The sequence below is a fragment of the Onychostruthus taczanowskii genome, unplaced genomic scaffold (genome assembly GCF_017590055.1).
Source record: "Onychostruthus taczanowskii isolate IOZ18803 unplaced genomic scaffold, ASM1759005v1 scaffold88, whole genome shotgun sequence".
Taxonomy (NCBI): domain Eukaryota; kingdom Metazoa; phylum Chordata; class Aves; order Passeriformes; family Passeridae; genus Onychostruthus; species Onychostruthus taczanowskii.
In genome coordinates, this window is record NW_024506773.1 from 1,259,099 (window position 1) to 1,272,379 (window position 13,281).

A 13,281-nucleotide genomic window follows, 5' to 3' on the forward strand; every position below is an offset into this window, starting at 1 on the left:
CTTAAGATAATGAAATTAGTTCTTTTACAAAAGGTAGCTTAAGGCAGCTTTGATCACACATCACTGACAACTCTATAGAAAATCTGTGTAGTAGTGATGAAATCTTGGTGAGATTCTCTCCCTTTTTTTTTCCCCAGATAAATCTGTCCACTGCACAAAGGATGGTTCAACAGTGGAGTTTTGTCCTAGAATTATAATATTTCCCAGTTCTTCCATTGTACCTTTCTTTAGTGTTGTGTGTCAGTTCAAAATTCCTTGAAATTAAATTGTTTTCCAGGATACAAATCAAGACTTAAGAAAGAGTCTTTCTTCTGACCATGCATCTATAAACATACTTTAAGAAAATTGAGCAAGATGGCCATTTCCTTTTAATTCAACCAGTGGAGACTCTCCCTACCAACTAAACTGAAATAAAGTGCTGTGTCAAGGAAGACAAGTCTATAGCAAATCTCTCCTGAGCATTCTCCTTTCAATGCTGCAGCTGCCTGTGGGGCAAGGAGCTGCTGATCATGGCACTAAGAATATTCATAGTATTGCAGTGGTTGATAGGTGTGGGAATCCATAAAATCAGAGAGTTTTGGGAAAGCTGTGAAAGGCAGGCTTCAGAGACAGCAGAACTGTGATTAGAGCTAAGCAGTAGCCATAAAATAAGTTAGCAGAAAAATTATGTAAAAAGTAGAAAAGTAAGGACAAATGGAACAACGGTCTGTGTATTAACACTTGTCTAGAATAACTCCCTAATCTGCAGAAAAGTGTATCTAGCAAGATGTTAGGAAGTTCTAAGCTTAATAATGCAGCTCTGTGCATTGTGTTTTAAGGCTTACAAACAGGTATTGTATTAGAAATAAGCAAGCATTGTTTTAACCGAAGGTACGTGTGCTTATAGTGGTTGGATAGAACAACTGTCAATATGCTTTTGCTTTGTGTGATTGATCAAAAAACTTATAAAGTAAGTTGTAACATTAGGTTCTTGGTCTGCTGCCTGGGATGTGAGCTGCTGGCAGCTTCCCATTATCATAACCATCCAATGAGATTGATGCTAGAAAGTCAAACGGCTCAAGGCACGTTCCTAGCAGTCCCGTCCCGTTCGTGATTTGTACATTGCCCCTGGCTGGCAATAGATATGCAAAGCCAGAGTCCTTTCTCTCATGAAGAAGTTAACTACCACCTCTACAAATTTCTGCATTTTTGCAGTCATTGCTAAAGTAGCACCAGGGAGTAGCTGCAAAACAATAGTCAGGCAAGAAATTACTGATAAATTGAAATGATAAATTGAAAGGAATCACTGAATGTGAGATCTAGATTCTATCTTTGTCCCCTCCAATATCTTAAATCCAGACACATTTGACTATCTTCTCTTGCATTTCCCATAGCACTTCAATGGAAATATCCTGTTACAAAGAGGGATCATCAGTCACACTGATGAGATACATTCCCATGAAGCAGACTTTATTGCAAAGCAGGTTGTCATGGTGGAGTCCAATTTCTGGAGTCTAGTAGGAGAGAGCTGGCTGTGTCAATGCTACTGTTGACCATCTAATCTTCAAAAGCATGGTGCAGATATGTTGTCCATGGACAACAGTTTAATCCACAGAACACTGAAGCTGAAGACAGGTAGGAGAATACTTAAAATTTCTCAGCTTGTGAATTCTTTTTCCAATAAGCACCTATGGAAAATGCCTTGTGGGATCCAAATATCTGTTGAAACTTCTGAGTTAGGTAGGTATCACTTTCCTCTCTTCTTAAAGTACAGTAGTCTTAATGTATCTCTAACTGATTAATTGCCATATTTATTTAGAAGAAAATTTATGCATACACGTTCAACATCCCTCCCTTTACTATTTTCTTTCTAATATCCTTTTTATTCCCAAGTATTTCAAAGGAAGAGGGGAAAAACTCTTTTCCTGTTTTGTACCTAGATACACCTATTTATAGATTCCTGACACAAACAGATGCTAAAAAATGCCTCTGTGTGACAGCTGGAAAGTGAGAAAAGTAGATGAGTTTATTTTTAGGAAAATAAAAAACTCTGCATTTAAAAAAAAAAAAAAATAGTGGGTCTGCTTTGTGTATTGTGTTTTGAGTCCCTGTCTTCCTAATGAAGACTCAAGGAGAGGCAGCACTGATGAGGAAATAGACCATCAGCCCAGAAGGGCAAGAAAAACCCAACACAGTCTCAATAACATAATTAAAAATGACTGTGGTGTGACTAAACCAGGGTTCTTGTTCAAATTAAAAATGAATTTACTGGAGGGAGGATTTTCTTAAGCAGATGGGATGAGTAAGCTCTTAGCATGGGCCTTAAACATAATTTGTGTTGACATTTTTTTTCTAATTACTCCTCTTGCAGATTTCCAGCAATGAGAAATAGCCAGAAGAAAAGCTCTTGACTAGTTGCACACCATGGCTGCCAGCAGAAATGTACGACACTTTGAGCAGATCATCTCATGTCACTGTGTTTTAAAGTCAAGAGACAAGAGTGTTTGCACTGAAGCATGAAGCAAGGTGCTGTCAAGGACTGCATTATGACATTCTGCCTTCTGAGACCAGTTCCAATTCTGCCCCAAGCCCAAAGATTAAAACCATTTTGGACTTTTCCAGGGCTCTACTAGCAACACATGCCAAGGCACTGTTTGCTGTCTGTGGGCAGACACTGCAGGGCACATGTTCCTCAGAGACTCTTATGCAGAGTGCTCCAGTGGCACAGAGCCAGGACCTCTCCTGCTGGTTTTCTTGGAGCTAGGGGCTCTGCTGTTCCACTACTCACCACCCTCACACACTGGTATAAGGGTTCAGAGCATGTCAGAGAATGTAGCTCAAACTTGTGCTGCTGCTGAAGAAGAGCCAAAATCAGATGTTTCCTGTTACTCTAAGTACCACTAATTGAAACTTTGGCATCATCGTGCAGACAAAGAAGAGTAACATTTTTCCAGCAATCTCTGCTTCAGTCCTGTCCCAAAGGAAGGCTCCAACAGATCAGAAATACTGGTACATGAAGAGTTCTCTCTGGTCCATTTAGAAGATAACCATATGTAATGACTCTGTCTGGATCAAAGTGACCTCCACATTTCAGGGTGCTTGGATCTCCCTTCTACACATCCTTAATAAACGGTGAACCATCTTTTCACCATCTAATGGTAAACCATCTTAGAAACTGCCCCTTCGTAAGCATCACAGGCTTAGAGTAGATAAGTGGGATTCAAATGATCCATCTCCACTGGAAATGAGATGGTCAAAGCAATGACAATAATTTTGACAAATTCCTTTGGATAAATGCAGTGTGAGCGCTGCAGAGCATGTAGCCATTGAATCCAAGAAAGACTCTGCTAAAAAGGCTGGAATTATAAACAGCCTGTACATTCAGAGTACATTCTCTCTTACAATCCTGTCCTCCTATTTTCTACACACCTCTTCCTCTTTCAGTGACCAAAGCTAACACTGAACACTATTAATAGATCACCTTCACTTACATATACATGGCTAACTAGAACTCCAAATAGCTGATGGATTTAGAGAGCGGAGTAGATACTGTTGCTTAAATGTCAGAGAAAGAGAGACAATGTGAGAGGATAAGCTGCTGTACTTTACATGAAATCTCCAGTAGCAATGGGGAGAGAATGAATGTTGGTTACAAGGGTAAATATTGCTCAGGTATTTAAGGTGTACATGATAAATCCCTAAAAAGTCCATGCTTCATAACACAAAACTGTAAGAAATGGGTCCTGAATCCATGTTTAAAACTGCTGATATGTGTTGGAAAGCACTTCCTCAAGACTTACCTGCATTTAAGAGCACTCTACCAGTACTAATCAGCTATTTTGAAAAAAATAATTAAATCTTTGGTATTGTTAAATTAGCTTAATAGGAATGCTCATCTTCTACTGAATGTTAATTAGTAGATGTCAGCTTTTTCACATGCAGGTAGAACTGCTGCAAGAGCAAACTTGGTTGTGGCATTTTCACACTTTTGACTCTTTTACTTCACAATTTGAATGGCAATTTAAGTATGCATCAAGGGAGTTGGACTAGGTGATCTTTAAAGATTCCTTTTCACTCAAACCATTTAATGTTTCTGTGATATACATGTTTTCTATTGTGTGTACAACATTTATACTGTTTATTTGAAGAAAAAAAAAGGACCACAATATTACTTTTACTATTAATTTTGTGAATAACTTGGTTGTTTTATTAAAAAAAATATTTGTGAGCTTTAGTTTGCTGTCTGCCTTTTTCTTTTAATCTAATGCCATTTTTAAAAAGCAAATCCCTTCAGAAATCTTTGTTGACACCAAAGTCTGGTGTCTGGACTTTACTAAGAAAAAGATGGAACAGACTAAAAAAACCTCACATTTATATCACTCTTCATCTAGTTGCTCTCTGCATGTGACATATTTTAATTTTCCTCCACATATAAACAAAATTGGAGACTGCAGGAAATCACAGACTCCCCTAGAAAACCACTGGACCTTTCAAAAATTTGGTTCTTGAAAAACTACCTTTTTTTTCTTTTTTTGTCTCACTTCAAATCCTAAAGTTTTTGATCACTGTTTCCTTTCCCATATTTCAAATGCTGCATTTCACCAATGTGCAAATGGTGTACATTGCTGTGGATCAGTGTAGTGGTGAATCCTGGGCTAGTTTAAGCAGAGCTGGATGAGCTGCACAGTGTGTACTGCATGAGATCAAGTAGACACTTGGTGTCTGTGACCTGAACTGATAGCAAGGTCACATCATCAGCCCCAAGAGAATCACACAAATATTGTGGAAATGTGAAACACACCCAGTATTTGGGAACAGGGGTGGGAGACCATGAATAGTACCAAGGGTGGGTGGGAAATTAAGAATATCCAAAGCATGGTAAATTCCTCATAAAAATGGAGAAAAAAAAAAGTGCTATGAAAAATGCATCAAATTGAAAGCTGTATGCACCATACAGAGCAGAGGGTGTTTCCATGGAAGCAGTTTCCCATGTGACAGCAAGATCAGCAACAAGTGCTACAGAGAGAAACAGAGAGCAGAAATGTCACCAGGTTAAGCTCAACTATCACACTGGCTTATAAAACAATATATATAACTATTTAAACTTATCACAGTTTTTATTCCCTGGAATAGAAAGTTAATTATTTCCAAGCCAAAATATATCAGTAGATATATATAGTGAGAATTAAAAAAAAAAAAAATAAAAAATTGGATAATTGTGAAGAAAAGAGTAAAAGTTCTTTGTCTTGGTATTATTTAGCAACTAGCTTGGAAAGTAATTTGTAATCTTCCTTATTCTATTTCCTGCTGAATCTCCTATGATATACAATCTAAAAAATAAAATAAAAAGTAGTATTTTATGTACAGAGGCAGCTTCCTAGGAAATATAGCATTAAAGCGGGTTCCACTATTACTCTTGAAACTCATGGCCTATGAAATATCCCAGACACTAAAATTAAGGACTAATTCAGAAAGAAAAAGAAAATATGAAGAAAAGTATTAAACTTATAAAACAGACGTTGTACATGGTAAGTGAAAGTGAAAAAAAAAAATGTTAACATGGCTGACACTGACTAGATCTATGAGACATAAGAATAAGGCAAGACCATTATTAATAGTTTATGATGAGCCCTCTGAGGAGCTAATACTTCAGTTAGCTAATGCTCCCTTTTTTAAGCCTTGACCCCAGAGCAGGGCAATAGATGAGACAGTTACATGGAGAAGGTTTTGTGGTAATTAAGATTACAGGAAGATATTCACTTAGCCAGTATTCATAAAGTTATGGATTATACCCACTTCCACTTGATACAGCCTTTGTAGGTATTTTTCTGAGGTCTAAATGCAAGGCACATGTGAATGCCAAGTTCCTGTTTTCTAGGGAAAGGGAACTGAGTCTCTACTGGAAATGAAGTAATTCATACTCCTTCATAGCTGACTGCACAGAAGTATCAAAAACAAGCTGAATATTGTGCTAAACAAGAAAAGAAAATGTAAGGATGATTTACCTTTACCTATTCTACTCCCTGCAATTGTCCCTACTCCCTTGTCACAATTAAGAGGTTTCTTGGACACCATTCCAAGCTTTCCTGTGATGATCAACATTATTCTGCATTCACCAGAATGAAGAAATGCATCTTGGGAAGTGGGAAGACACATTAGCACATGTGGTTCAGAGGATTTCATCCAGTCAAGGGTTATGATAAGAAACGAAGCTCAGTGTTTATGCATGACAGTGTCCCACATCCACAGAAATAGATCACATGTTGTGCACACCTGTTTGGACAGGAATGCCATACATGCAGGCAAGGCATTTCTAGCTACTGTCACAAGCCATCACTCACTCAACTAACAGTGGTACCAATGTTTCTACGATAGGTGTTGCATTTTAGTTAGGGTTTTTCCTCCTTTCTTTCTTTTTTCGCCCCTTCTGCCCCCCCCCCCTTTCATTTTTTATTAATGCTGAGGCACAGAAGACAAGACAATCCCTTGGCATAAATTATGTTGGCAGGGATGCAGCCAAGGAGCCAAGGATTTGGATCAGAAATTGATGATGTGCATAGCTAAAGGTCATAGCCATGAATACAAACAAAACTGTCATATTCTGCCATATCACTGATGCTACAAGCATACTGACCACAGCAATGAGAGATTTCACACTCTACTAGTCTAGATGCAATCCAGGAAAGGGCTTAGCATTAAAAAAATTACTCCTTTGTTCCCATCATATAGTTTATGGAAGGAATATGACAAATTACTGTAGTTAAAATTGACAGCATTGGTCTTGCTCAGTGGAATACATATGTTGACACTTGACAGATTAGTAGCAAAGAACGTTCCGTGTGATTTCTTTTTTTTTTTTTTTTTTTTACTGAATGCAAAGATGAGACTTTCACAGTTTACAGTAAACAGACAGAAGTGTGACACCTGTCACTTTTTGTTTTACTTGAGGAATCCTAAAGGATTGATTTAGTATCTTTATTTTATATCAGAATTCATACAGTTTTCTGCCTCTTACATAAATTCATCTAGAAAATAAAGCAATTTTGACATGATCTAATGGAAGCTTTCAAAATTTGTAGCAGAGCAGAAAGATGATCAAAAGAAATTTCTCCTATGGTGGAGACTTCAAACATGAAGGGAATAATTTACAGTTAAGACATGACAAGTGATAGAAATAAGAAATGACAATTCAATTCATGGTACTTCCATGATTTGTTTAGAATCATAGACCAAAAAAAGTGATGAAGTTTATTTATTTTGATATATGAGTTATGAAGAAGATCTGAGATTTATAGATCTTTGCATAACTTCATTTTCTGTAATTTCTGTTTTACTGACATAACTTACCAAGCTTGGTTTCTGTTCATAGCATGATCATGATATTGTTTTGCATTTATAATATATCCTTTAATTTGGAAGGTGAATTCTTAAGGTACTTTTTCCATTCTAGGCAACCAGTATTAAGTCTGTGATTAAAGACAGAGCTTTTAAGTACAACTTCTAAATGTGTGCATCTTAAAACCAAGTATTGTTGATGGAAAGCACAGGACAACATAACTCTTTTCTCCCTTTAGTCTGACGGAACATGTGACAGTTGAGAGCTAATATAAAAACCATCTACTTACTTAGTCTGTTTCCTGAGTAAAATAACTAAAAGGCTAGATTGGGTGAATTTTCCTGGGATGTACTGAAGTTTTTTTTTTTGTAACATTTGTGCTATGTAGTGTTTCATATTGTGTTTTTTGTATGTTTTGTGTTAGTGTTTGACAGGTATATGTAAAATTGAAATCTTAGTAAATAGGACATGAAATTTCTGGGAAAAGAGTAAACTGTTCTAATCATAGAGATAAGCAACATTTTCCATTGTCATATGTCAATATTGCAGTTCTGTAATTCTGTTTCTTGCAAGCTCATTGCTTTGTTTGAATGAGAACTGTAACAAAGAGTATATGATAGCAAGTATCATTCAACACCATCAGAGAGGTCATGGGACTTATTCTACCACTTCTAATATTATACATCAACATTGTATGATTTCAGCTTGTTTTTCTTCCCATTTCATTTTAAGCAGCAACCTGGGATATATTAATGGAGCATACATTTGCAAAGTAACATGAGGTAAAGGTGCTATTTGAGAGAGATCAAAACACTGAATGAGGATCCTTCATCTGTATTAAATACCTGATCACTGCCCTAGTAGTGAATGTTTGGTCATACCAATTGCCATAGCAGTTGTGATACGACATCACTCAGCTCAGTTGTTTTTAAAGCAGAAGGTAAAAACAGATCAGAGTTTAGCACTTAGGACTAAAACTAGCTCCAATTCTTTCAATATCTATTTGATATTGTCCGCTGTTTATGCTCTTAGAGTGTTCAGAGATATGTTGTGCTCTTTCTAGTGAAATTGTACATTGCCTGAACAGTAAGCCACTAAAATCTCCAATCCTGAGAAAATTTTCTGGAACCTCAAAATGACCACAGACAGAGCTGACAGTGTTTGCATGGTCAGAGAAGAGAGCTCTGCAGACATCCCTGTCTATGTTCTGCTTTGCATAAATACAGCTGTCGGTTTCTATGGACTAGTATAATGAACCTTTTTTCTGTTTGTTTGCTGATGTTGAATTACATTTTATATGTATTTTTGCAGATATTTACTGCTTATTTAAATCAGAAGCACTTAACCCCAACTTCAGAGGATAATTCAGATAGTTGATTGGCAAAAAGTCCATATTAAAAACCTATATTCATTGGTCAACTGCAACAGGACAACATGTCATTTCTGTATCCTCTCAAAAATTTATTCCTTTGCTGATCACAAAAGAACTATGTAATGATCAAACAAGTCTGGAGTCTGCAATAGAAACAAAATTAGTTTTTTTAAGGGGAAATGGAAAAAATGAAATAAAGAGAGACAGTAAATTATTCTACTATTCTCCTGCTCAGTGACATTTCCCCTTTAAAATACAGTATAAGAATTTCCAGTGACAAAGGAAAGAAGATGATTCAAAAACTTCAAATTATTAGCCCTTCTCTTTTCCTGGTGTCTGATTCATGCTTGGTGCCTTCCCATCCCACTTGATCCCGCTGCTCCCCAAATGGTGTTTACAACTCCTCTGGTTCTGTCTGCTCTTAGAACTACAGGCACTGGAATGTGCAATTCATTTCTTCACAGATGCAGATGTTGTAGGCATTTGATTTTGCCACCATTGCCAACTTGATCCAGTGCTTTGATTTAAAAAAAAAGAGGTCAGGTAGCTTTCATACCCTAAGAATAGATGGAAGTTCAGGAGTTAAATATCAAACTATTCAGTGTTTGATTGTCAATGTTTTTTGAGAAAAGCTAGTATTTTAATGTATATTCTATTAGAATGACAGATAATACTTGAAATTTTAACACAAACTAAACCTGTGAATGTGTTTTTTGTACTAAAGCTTTTCAAAAAACCAACTTCCACTCTGATTGACACAGAATGAATCAATAAATTCCAAGATTACTGATTTTTTTCAGTGTTATTCCTTGTTCTTTAAATGCCACCACTTTTCAAATATACTACTATTGTAATAAGTTATTTGGTATGATTAATCAGCTATCATCGAGCTGCATTTAGCTACTCATTTGGCAATATTAACTGCTCTTTTTTAAAATCTGTTTTGTTTTCATGTTATTTAAGGATCAAGAACCATCAATTTGCTTGTTACAACCATTTTTCCTGATATCATTTGTTCAAAGATTTGGGTCTTCTTTTTTCATCATTTTTGCTACTCATTGCTGTCTTTCTCTGAATTTCAATTCTACTGAGCAAGAAATTTTGAAATACGCATTTTGAGGTCATATAACCAAATATTTAATGTAAATTAAATATCTAAATATTATATATGAAAAATTATAGATTTTTTTAACATATAAACTATATACTTTAGATATATAAACTACAAAGCACTTGACCTTAGAGGATGAAATTTCCTAATAAACTAATTTAAAAAAAAAACAAACCCAGACTGTAGCATGTCTCTGACTAGTAGTCAAATGGAATAGAACCTCATACTTCTCAGAACACAACAGACCATCTAATAAACCATGTAAAAAGCATCCCTACATCCCTGCCTGCACTTGGGCACAGCATCTCAAAAGTGGGAAGTAGATGAGGGCAACCAAAGGTAAATATCCATGGTCAGAAAGCTTGAAAATGGCCTTAAGAGAAAGGAAATTTGAGTGTGATGAAAGTAAAATGTAGATACGCAGTGGAAATCTGTAAAAGTTCAGATAAAAAGCTCTCCAAGTACAACTGGACATCAACATACTGAAAATAGCTATGAGTTAGGTCACTTTTGTTTGGAAGGAAGGCTGATTGAAAAGAGTTGTCTCTTCCATCTTCTCAGTTTTGACAAAAAGTAATTGAGAGTCACCCTGAAGAGCATTGAAGTGGTGAATGCAAGCCTGTTTCCTGCCCCAGAGTCCATATGGAGAGGATGTCCACACCTTTCCAGCATCTGGAGAATAAAGAAGTGCTTCCTTCTGCAGAGCATACCTTCCTATGCATAAATGATCTGGTGACCTGAGTCACATATTTGAATCTAATGCTCCCCCAGAGCTAGGACCTGTATGCTCTTCTTCTTCTTACACAGGGCTGAGTTTGTGTCCTAATCACACATTGCAGCCCTGAAAGTTGCAGCACCATTTTTCTTGCTTACTTACTGTAGATTGCAATTGTTGATCTGTAAGAATTACTCCCATATTGAAATTAAATCACTGGAACTGATCTCTTACTTTTGAAAGAGAAAAGCATAATGCTAAGATCCACACACCCAAGGCCAAAATATTTCACTGGAATCCTTCTGCTCTTGGATTTCAAGCACAATAGATCAAATTTATGTCTTGCATAAGTCAGTTCTGAGAGAGGGAATAGTAACAGCAGGGTAAGTACAGCAGTGATCCCCTATTGGCACTTCCAGCTCTAGATGGTGAGACTTTCCCATGTTTTCCTCTGTTCTTCCATAAAATGCATACCAGAAGTATTGCATAGTTTGTCCAGTGAAGATATTGAAAATGCTGTAGTGACTTAGGAGATTATATTTCATTTTCAAGGGTATGTTTAACTTCTATCTTTTTATATTTATCAGTCTTCCAGAGTCTGTGGGTAGTGCTTGAAAAAGTCTTGCCAGCACAAAATTCAAGTTGAGAAATCCCTAAGCACAGAGGTTTGTATTTTGTGAAAGGGTACTTTAAATTTCCACCTATGCATAGCTTTACATTACCGTCACATCCCACCCACTGGCATTTTGTTGACAATATGGCACCTCTTTATAGGAATATATCTAGTTTTCTAGAATTTGGTGAATTGTACTTCTTAACACATGTAGTTCTGCATAACTGCGGGCCACTGACCATAAGCGGATTCTATATAATAATTATATATCAAAGCTCTCACATAAAAATAATAGCATTAAATTGCAGAGTCAGGCACTGAAATGTTTGCAAAGGCTAGATTTAATGTTACTAGTGAAATGTAATTCACATGCTAGTGAGGATCCATTATGGTACAGCATTTAATTATATGATCTCATTCTATTTTTCCACAGGACTTCTTCTTCATTTGAGGTACAGAATGTAAGCCACTTACTTAGTCAGCAGCAATTCAATATTTTGCTTTATTCCATTTGTTTTATGATCCCACAGTTTATTTACTGCATACTATCCAAACTATGTGTGGAAAACAGAATACTTAATTTCTTTTTAGACTTTTTCATACAGCTCATCTCTGTAATATATTAATGCTTCACTAACACTCATAAATGAATTTGTACAGCATCCCTTTGTGATAAAGTGAGAAATAAGAGCATGTAGAAACTCAGGTTAAAAAAATCTCTTTATGTATTATCACTATCATCTATTAGTAATCACTGTTATCTATTATAATTGCAAATCAATGTAAAACAACTCTCTTTTTCTAATTGCCTAACCTTATGTTGTAGTTTACATGTTCAAAAATAATTCTGCTTTCAAGCTGTGTGTGCTCAGTTCTTCTGCAAATAAGATGTGGGAATCAAAAGCCAAATTCCCAGAAAATAAAGATTGTATGCTTAGTGACCACTTAAGTTACTGGTTACCTACTAACTGCTAATCACATTGGATTTCTCTGACATGTGCAAGGATAGGATCATGTTTCTTAAGAATTTTACTGATTCAAAGATCTTCTGTTAACCATGCTCCTTTATTCCATAAATTTCTAGTTCAACAACAGACAAGCATAGGTCTTATGAAAAGCTGCTGAGTTTTACAAACCTCTGATCAAATATATTCTATTAATATTCTAATTTTTTTTTTTCACTAAAAGTAGTGTCTAATGCCATGCTTATAGAATGTAGCATAAAATGGGCATTTAAGCTATAAATTAAGGTTGCAGATGACAGACTAAAACTTCCTTAAGGGGGGCAGCAGAAGGGAGGGTGTTGATCTCCTCTCTCTGGTGATCAGTGACAGAATACCGAGAAGTGGAAGGAAGCTTCATCAAGGGAAGTTAATTTTGGCCTTTAGGAAAATGTTCTTCACTGGTCACTGGGAACAGCTTCCCAGGTAAGTGGTCATGGCATCAAGCCTGTCAGAGTACAAGGACCATCTGGATGATGCTCTTACTCATATGGTTGAAAGCTAGGTAGTCCTGTGAGGATCAGGGACTTTGATTGAGTGACAGTTATGGGTCCGTTCCAGGTTAAGTCTTCTTCTACCTGACATCCTAGGTCTGACTTGCTGTTCAGGTGTGTCTGTACATCCAAAGTTTGAGCCTGGAGCAAGCTGGATCTTCAGATCTTTCTTTATAGCAGTATTTGAAAGACCATAGTAACTACAGTAAGCTTAGGATTTCAGCTTAGGTCGTCAAAGACCTATATTATGATTTGAAACCCTATACAATGCCTTAATGTAAAATCAGATTGGCTTTACATAATTTCCTGTTCATTAGGGTTAAACAAACTCTCCTATTCTCTGTGCTCAACAACTGTCACTTTTTCCATCATTGTGTCTGGCCTTTCCACCAGCTCTGAGTCTCATTCTTCTTCCCATTCTTTCCTTCATCTTCTTGTCTGGACACAAATTCTCTTAAGCCACTTGATCATTTGCTGCTTTCCATCATTTTTCCAGTAGAGATATCTGGACACTCTGGTTCTCTGTATACAGCTCCTCTTCTCAATTATTTTTTTTGCTTCATTCTTATCACCATCACCTGCACTGAAGTTAGGTGACTCCTCTTTTAAATTGTTCTCTGCCATGGTACAGTGCAAGCTAGAAAAGATCAATTTGCTGTT